Raw genomic sequence first — 7,740 nt, 5'->3', positions numbered from 1 at the left:
GCTAATGAGTTTCTGCTGTTAGGTGTGGCCTATTGTGCTAATGAGTTCCTGCTGGCCATTTTCTACAAAAAAGCCCTGCATTCAACCAGTGTTTTCGCCCCCTTCCCTGATAAAATAGCCTGTGTGGCCTAGTAGCCCTGACTAGCCCTATGGTATAGTAGCCCTGCCTTGTCAGAGCTTGGCTACTAAGCAGGGTCCACCGTGGCTACTACTTGGATATGAGACAACCAAAGAAGGCTGTAGTTTCTACACAGAGAAAGGTGAGAGCCACTTCGGTGTAGTGGTTAAGAGCAGGAGACTCTAATCTGGAGAACCGGGTTCAATTCCCCACTCCTTCACATGAAGCCAGCTGGATGACCTTTAGGGTTGCCAAATGGATTTTGGCCGGGAGCGGGGGGCTCCCGGCCGGCGTCTAAATCGTGTGCGCGCGCAGCGTGTGCACCACCTGGAAGTGACGTCGCACGCTGGGGGCGGGGCCACGCCATTTGAGGGGGAAACTCTTTGTTTTCCCCTCAAATGGCGTGGCCCCGCCCCCAGCGTGCGACGTCACTTCCGGGTGGCGCACACACGGGGGTGGGGTTTCCCCCGGGCCTCGATTCCGTGGGAGCTGGAATCGGGCCTTGAAAGCGGGGGGAAATCCGCCCCCCGGGGGGATTTGGGAACCCTAATGACCTTGTGTCAGTCACAGTTCTTTCAGAGCTCTCTTAGTGCTAAAAACAACTCTAGCTTTCCACCTAGTGATGCACAATACTAAGAGCTAGAACGTGCAGCTGCCAGACAATCCTAGGATCTCCTGGCTATTCTACACACAGTGCCATATGATAATTATTATTATTACAGAGAAAGGCCATGGGAAGCCACCTCTGCTGATTTGTTGCCTTGAACACCTCATGGTTGGGGTTGCCACGAATTGGTTGCAAGTTGTCAGGCCACTACTATTACTACTGCTACTGCTGTTGCTGCTTAGCAGGGAAGTAAGGCAGCATGGTATAGCCTGATCTCGTCAGATCTTGGAAGCTAAGCAGGGCTGGGACATGGATGGGAGACCACCAAGGAAGTCTCTGCAGAGGAGGGTAGTGGCAAACCACCTCTGGTTCTCTCTTGCCTTGCAAGCCCCTTGCTGGGGTTGCCACAGGTTGGCTGCAACTTAACAGTGCTTTACGCACATAGGGAATAGTGTGTTGAGCTTGGGCTGGGAGGCCTGGGTTCACATCTCTGCTCACCTATGAATCTCCGTGGAGGACCCTGGGCCAGCCACTCTCAGTCTAAACTGTTTCACAGAATTATGGGAGGGGAATGGAATATCCCCATCTATACTGTCTCAAGCTCCTTTAAGGCAAGATGGCTGGACACAAAGAATTAAAACAGACATGTTTCCTTTTCCCTGGATAAAATTTTTCAGATTAAAAAAAATGCTGTATTTGGTTTGCTGGGTCTCGTTTCCTTCCTTTCATTACTTTTATATTTTTTCATAAACACACATGCACAAGTGGAGGGTGTTGACTGAAACCCAGGGCACAATCCAGCCACAGTTGGCACAATCAAGTTTCATAGATTTCGATGAAAGATTGAAAACTAAACCAATCTTTTTGAAAAGAACTTTATTTTAGTCGCATGCTGTCCTCTGCAAATGTTCCCCAAGGAGTGTGGTACTTTATAGGTAAACAATAGTACTACATATAGGTAAACAATAATACTACATCTAATTATAAGTGTTCTTCGTGAAATTATACCCTCTATCTGTACTCACTAGATTTTCAGGACACTATATGAACAAAAAACTTCATTACATGTGATCTAGCTTTTAATGTCTTCTTGCACCGTTTCCCACCCACCTGTGCTTTGCCCTCTTCCCTGTGTATGATATACCTCCCCAGTTCCTGTGTAAATAGAACTGCAGTGAAAGACTCAGTCACAAAGGAGGCTTGTGACACCTTAAAGACAAATACATCTGCTGTGGCATTACCTACACTCTGATCTTTTCAACTGGAGGTGTTGGGGATTGAACCTGAAGCCTTCTTCTTCCAAAGAAGATTCCTCTGCTACTGAGCCACAGCCTCATCCTTGCTTTGGCAAACTGGCTCTTTTGGCCTCTCTTTATAAAAGGTTTCTCGCTGCCTTTTTGCTATTTGTCACCCTGTGCATAAATCCCTCTGCTGACTGCTGGCTAATTCACACTTTGTAAAGTGTGTGTCCCATATTATGTCCACTCCAGTCCTGTTGACCGGATGTATTCTGGCAGCTGCGTGCTTGGAACTCAATTACCAAGAGTATGCAAGCCCTGTTTGGACTGGGACCAGCCCATCACTGTCCTGCATTTCCCCCCCAACCTGAAGTAACCCCAGAGAGTCACTGTTTGCCCTGCTTGGAAAACCTGTGTGTACTGCTGCACTACAGGTAAGTTTCCCCGACAGGAAAGTTAGTAACTTCCCCCTGATGTTGGGGGGGGGGGGGGGGGGGGAGAATGCTTAAGGCCCCAGTCCCTGCACACCCTGGTCTTAATCCAAATTGACCACATGTACACCTAGGAATTAAGTTCTGTGCTGCCCCCAGTAAGCGTTAACTGTAGGGAGTAGTAGTTTGGTACGACTGCTGTGTATCTTTAAGACTAGTAGTACCTGGGAATTGTAGTTCTCAGTTAGGGGTCCCAGCAGCTTCCCTCTGACTGGCTCATTAGGGCAATTTCCTGAGCTCAGCGGCAGCTAGCCAACGCCTTCTAGGTACCAGCGCACACCCCTGACGAAGGCTTAAATCATCTTTATTTAACTTCACATGCATTCAGAAGATCATTTACTCACAATCAAGCTGATAGCTGGGTAGAGAAGTTACATCTTTGTGATCTAAGTCAATTCTAAGGCCGTGGTGAGAAAGAGATGAGTTTACTCTTCTCCTTTGCAGTAGGGATAGACAAAGAAGCAGGAAAAGAGCAAAAAAACTCCTATCTTTGTACCTCTGAGCTCAGGAAATTACCCTAATGAGCCAGTCAGAGGGAAGCTGCTGGGACCCCTAACTGAGAATACAATTCCCAGGTGCAACTAGTCTTAAAGATCCACAGCAGTTTTACCAAACTACTACTGCCTACAGTTAACGCTTACTGGGGGCAGCACAAGTTCCATGCATGGAACTCCCAGGGCATTAGGGCTGCCAAACCGTGGCGGGGGATCCGTGCGTCATCACAGGATCGCTTCTGCGGGGGACAGCAATCCGCGTTGCACCGGCATCGCCAGGATGTGACGCTACGCGTCGCTCTGGCAACGGGGCTGTTTGGAGTCCCATTGCCAGGGCGACGTGTAGCGTCACATCCTGGCAACGCCGGTGCAACGTGGATCGCTGTCCCCCCGTGGCAGCGATCCTGCGACGACGCACGGATCCCCTGCCGCGGTTTGGCAGCCCTACAGGGCATATCTGACAAATTGACCCTTGGGGGACACAAGGACTGTCTATTGTGTGAACTGGCCCTGAGGGCATGTATCTAGCAAAGTGGGCTCTGGCTCATGACAACTTCTGTGTAAAAAGTGCCATCAAGACAGCACTGACTCATGGCGACCCCGTAGGGTTTTCAAGGCAAGAGACTATGGCAGCAGTCAGATGGGCAGTTTGGCCTGATATAGTTACTTTTCCTTAATAGATTAAACCAGCTGGTTCACACAGCCACATCTGGCAGCCGTTCCCCAGTCGTACTCATCCTGTCATAAGGCAAGTTGGAGACTGAGTAGTTGAATTCCGGTGCAAATTGATTCCTCTGCATTCATCCTGAGTTTCCAGATGTCTGAACTCCTCCAGTGTGAGCTCAAACCGGTTTGGAAGTGTGAACGTTACATTCCGGTTTCACTCTTCTGTTTTTTTAAATGGTCAAAGTTGTGTTTGTTTGTTTTTTAAAAAGACCAGTCTGGTGGTTGATGCGCAGCACTAATCTGAATGGTCAACCAAGGAAGAAGCATGCGGTGAGGCCAGGTCAGGGTGGGAGTCTGACCGAAAATCCCTGTTACAAAATGCGATGGAGTAATTAGTGGCATGCCCAAACCATGCCAACCTGCCAGTCTGACCACAGCCTAACAGAGGTGGTTTGCCATTGCCTTCCTCTTCACAGCAGCCATAGACTTCCTTGGTGGACTCCCATCCACATACTAACCAGGATCGAGCCTGCTTAGCTTATGAGATCTGACCAGATCGGGTAACCAGGGCTATCCAGGTCAGGGCCATGACAACCTCTGTGTTTATCATTAAAGTGCTGCAAGGATTGTTTGTGATTTGGGCTGCAGCAGAGTCATACAGCCCTCCTTCCAGAACTAGTCCCAGTGAGAGTTTTGTTGTTCCATCCCCGCTTTTAGCTTGTGGAGTCTTGAGCACACTGAGAACCTTGACTGTTTGTAACTGTAATACCAATCAAGACTTGCAAATTAAGTGCACCTCCCCCACTCTCCCCTCCAATTGGCATTCTGTTTCTTCCTGAGGGAAGTTGGAAAGCAATGTATACACAAAAAAGAAACAAGATAAATGGGTACGATAAGGATTAGGCTGGCCAGGGGAAGAATAACAATGACTAAGGCGGAAAGGCCCAAGAGAGATGCAGAGGGCAGGAGCAGCAGAATTACAATATATGCATATTCATGTCTTAGAGGAATAGAAATTTTAGTCTGCCACAGCAAAAACAACCAAGTTTTGTGGCATCTTAAAAACTAATATTTTATGAGACCTTGAGAAAATGGTGCGTCCTGTGTATCAGAACACTAACAGTCCTTTATTAAAATATATTGTTGTAATATCCTAAAGTTGCTTTTGCAGTTACAGGCCATCCCTTCTTTCCTTCTGAGCATTGCTATTGCAACGAAATAAAGAACCATTCCTTGGAATAAGGAACCAATGACAAACTTATACTAGTGGTCCCTAGGGATGAATATGCACAGCAAGTTGACCATGTCAATAAACACCTAAAGAGAAACAGCCCAGACACAGGTTGTTTGCCGTGGCTCTTTTGAGAAACATTTTCCCCACCCCAGCATCCCCACAGCATCATGGTGCTACCCAGAACTTCTCGGATTTTTCCTTTCTTTCCATAGCTTCTGCCCTGGAAAATGTTATTGGACTCCTAAACTGCTACTGGACTCCAGTTTTGTTCTGGTACTGCAGACTAATAGTTACCCACTTAAACTCATCTGTCCCGTGAACTTTCTCAAACCTTCTTTGCCATCATGTTTTGGGAAAGAATAAGCCAGAGTGGCACTCGTGTCAATGAGATGGTCTGGATCTTCCAAGCCTAGCCCACATGAGAACCATGTTGCATGCCCCATTCCCCTGCACTAGCCATTTCCCCCTGCCACCAGAGGGCCATAACAAATCATTATAATGATATAACGATCTATCTGGTTCTCTGAATTCTCAGCTTTCATTTTTTAAAAAAGCAAAACACTAGCCCCTTTAGTTGCAGAGTGTGATGCCCGTTCTCCACTCACACAGAGTGCCTACCACCCTCTACACCTCTCTGTCTCAGGTTCAAAATTACAAGTAGGTCAGGATACCACATTTCCCACCATTCTTGTCTGTTTTAAAACATGTAGAGAGCCATGTCCATTTCACACCTCAGGTCCTCTCTCTCACTCACAGAGACATTAGCAGACAGGGCAGTCCAGCCCCCTTTAATAACAGTCTCTCTCTCTCTCTCTCTCTCTCTCTCTCTCTCTCTCTCTGGACCTGCTTAGGTGACCACTTTGTGCCTGTGACAAAGTGGGCTCTGGACCATGGAAACTGATGTTATTTACCCCAAAGGAAGACTACCCTGAATGTAAGATGATCCCTCCCCCACAAGGTAGTACAGAAAAGGTGTGGGGTTAACCATACATACTGGTAACTTGTATGGCACATCTAGAAAAAACGGGCCATTGACATCACTTTCGGTAATGTCAGGGGGTGTGGCATATGCAAATAAGCTATGCTAAAGAGCTGTGCTAATGAGCTCCTGCACCTCTTTTTCTACGAAATGACCCCTGCTACTTCCCACCCATCTGACATGCAAAGGAGCTAGAATAGGAATCTGGTCCCGCCCCTGGCCATGTTTTGTGGTGTTTTGTGTCACAGGGTAGTTCTCACATGCCTCCGGATCAGCAGCAAATAGGCCAGTGCGAGAGTGGCCAGACAGATTGCTTTCTCAGGGCTGTTTCAACTTATTCTGGTATTATACTGAGGTGATTTCTTTCTTTCTCTTTCTGTTTCTGTTACCTCCCATCAATCATTTTGTCATGTGATCCAGACCATAAGGGTGCCTCTCTGTCTCCCATCTCCGGTTCATGTCATCACTAAGAAAGACCAAGAGAGATAAAGGTTTTTAAAATGTTCTGATGTCTTATGTCAGGTGTGGGTAGACAGAAGACCGCAAACTACTAATAGGTCACCTGGCATTTGTTGGTTGCTGGGATATTTGCAAAGAATGATGGACTAGGTAGACATTGGGCTGAAGTGGGAGGCAGTTCTAGGGCAGGACTTGATGTTATGAGGGAACTGGTGTATTCCTCTTACACCTTTACTGTTTTGGTAGCTTGGGAGTAGTACTGGCAGAAGACAATGGGTAGGCAAGAAGGGAGCTTAACCCTTCTTACCCCCAGCTGTCCCCTGTAAATGCCATCCTCAGGCTGTTTTTAATTGATCTTCTGGCTGATAGAGTAATACAAGGGGCGGGACCCGCAATACTCGCGGGAGGGGGGGGAGCTCCACACCTATGAGGAAGAGGCGGAAACAGCAGGAGGAGGTAAGTTCCCCCCCATCCCACCGGGTCCCCCTGTCTCCTCCACCCCCCTCCACCCCCCGGCTCAATCTCCCCCCCTCGAAGCGAGGCCTGGCGGCTTGCAGCCACCTGGGCCTCGCTGGGGGCCCCCGCCCACCTCCGAAGCGGCGGTGGCAGCAAGGCCGGGTGCAGAGCATTCCCTGCGCATGCGCAGGGGACGCTCTGTCACTTTTGGGGGATTTAAGTATCCCCCCGATATTTTTTTACAGGTTTCAGATTTTTGTGCACACCTGGGAACTGCCCCAAGTGTACACAAACATCTCCCTCCCCCCAGGTGCCCCCGATGTGCAGAAATAAGTATCCGCACGCAGGGGGCGACTTCGGTATTAGATATATAGATTATGTCACACGTGACAATGGAATTTTTTTTTCTTCTCGCTCTGCCCGAAAGACCAGTGGCTGGAAGCACAGTTGCTGATGGGAGGTCTCCTGCCATAGTGGGAGGCCTCCCACTGGTAACCTGCATTGCCTGCCTCTGCTCAGAGTGGCAGAAACCCCAAAAGTGACAGTGGGTAGCTCTAGAAATTGCCAGAAACTGTGTGGTATAACCATTATTGTGATTTCTGGAGCTACCTGTCTTCACTTCCAGGTTTTTATGGAAGTGACATCATGACACATGCAATGCTGTGTACCCCCCCATGTGCCCGTCCCCCCCCAGCTCCATTTTGCTTGCCAGGCATGGCCTGGCTACTCTAGTAGGAGACCTGGCAACCCTAGATAGGCATTTTGGTGGGCCAAATTAGGAGTCCTACAGGTCTGTCATCAGTATTATGTACCCCCCACACACACACCAGCCTCTCCTTTCATTCGGCACTGCTATGGACTACCTTATGTCTCATCTGTCACATATGCCTGCCTAGCCTCAAACGCCCCTTGGATGGATATCCATGCATGGATGTAATGTTTGGATAGGACGTACGTAAGTAAAAGCCAGCATACATAGGCAGTGCATGATTCATTCC

Source organism: Gekko japonicus, unplaced genomic scaffold (genome assembly GCF_001447785.1).
Source record: "Gekko japonicus isolate JY-2015 unplaced genomic scaffold, Gekko_japonicus_V1.1 scaffold2453, whole genome shotgun sequence".
Lineage (NCBI taxonomy): Eukaryota > Metazoa > Chordata > Lepidosauria > Squamata > Gekkonidae > Gekko > Gekko japonicus.
The sequence above is the reverse complement of the archived record's forward strand: the minus strand, read 5'-3'. Positions refer to the sequence as shown.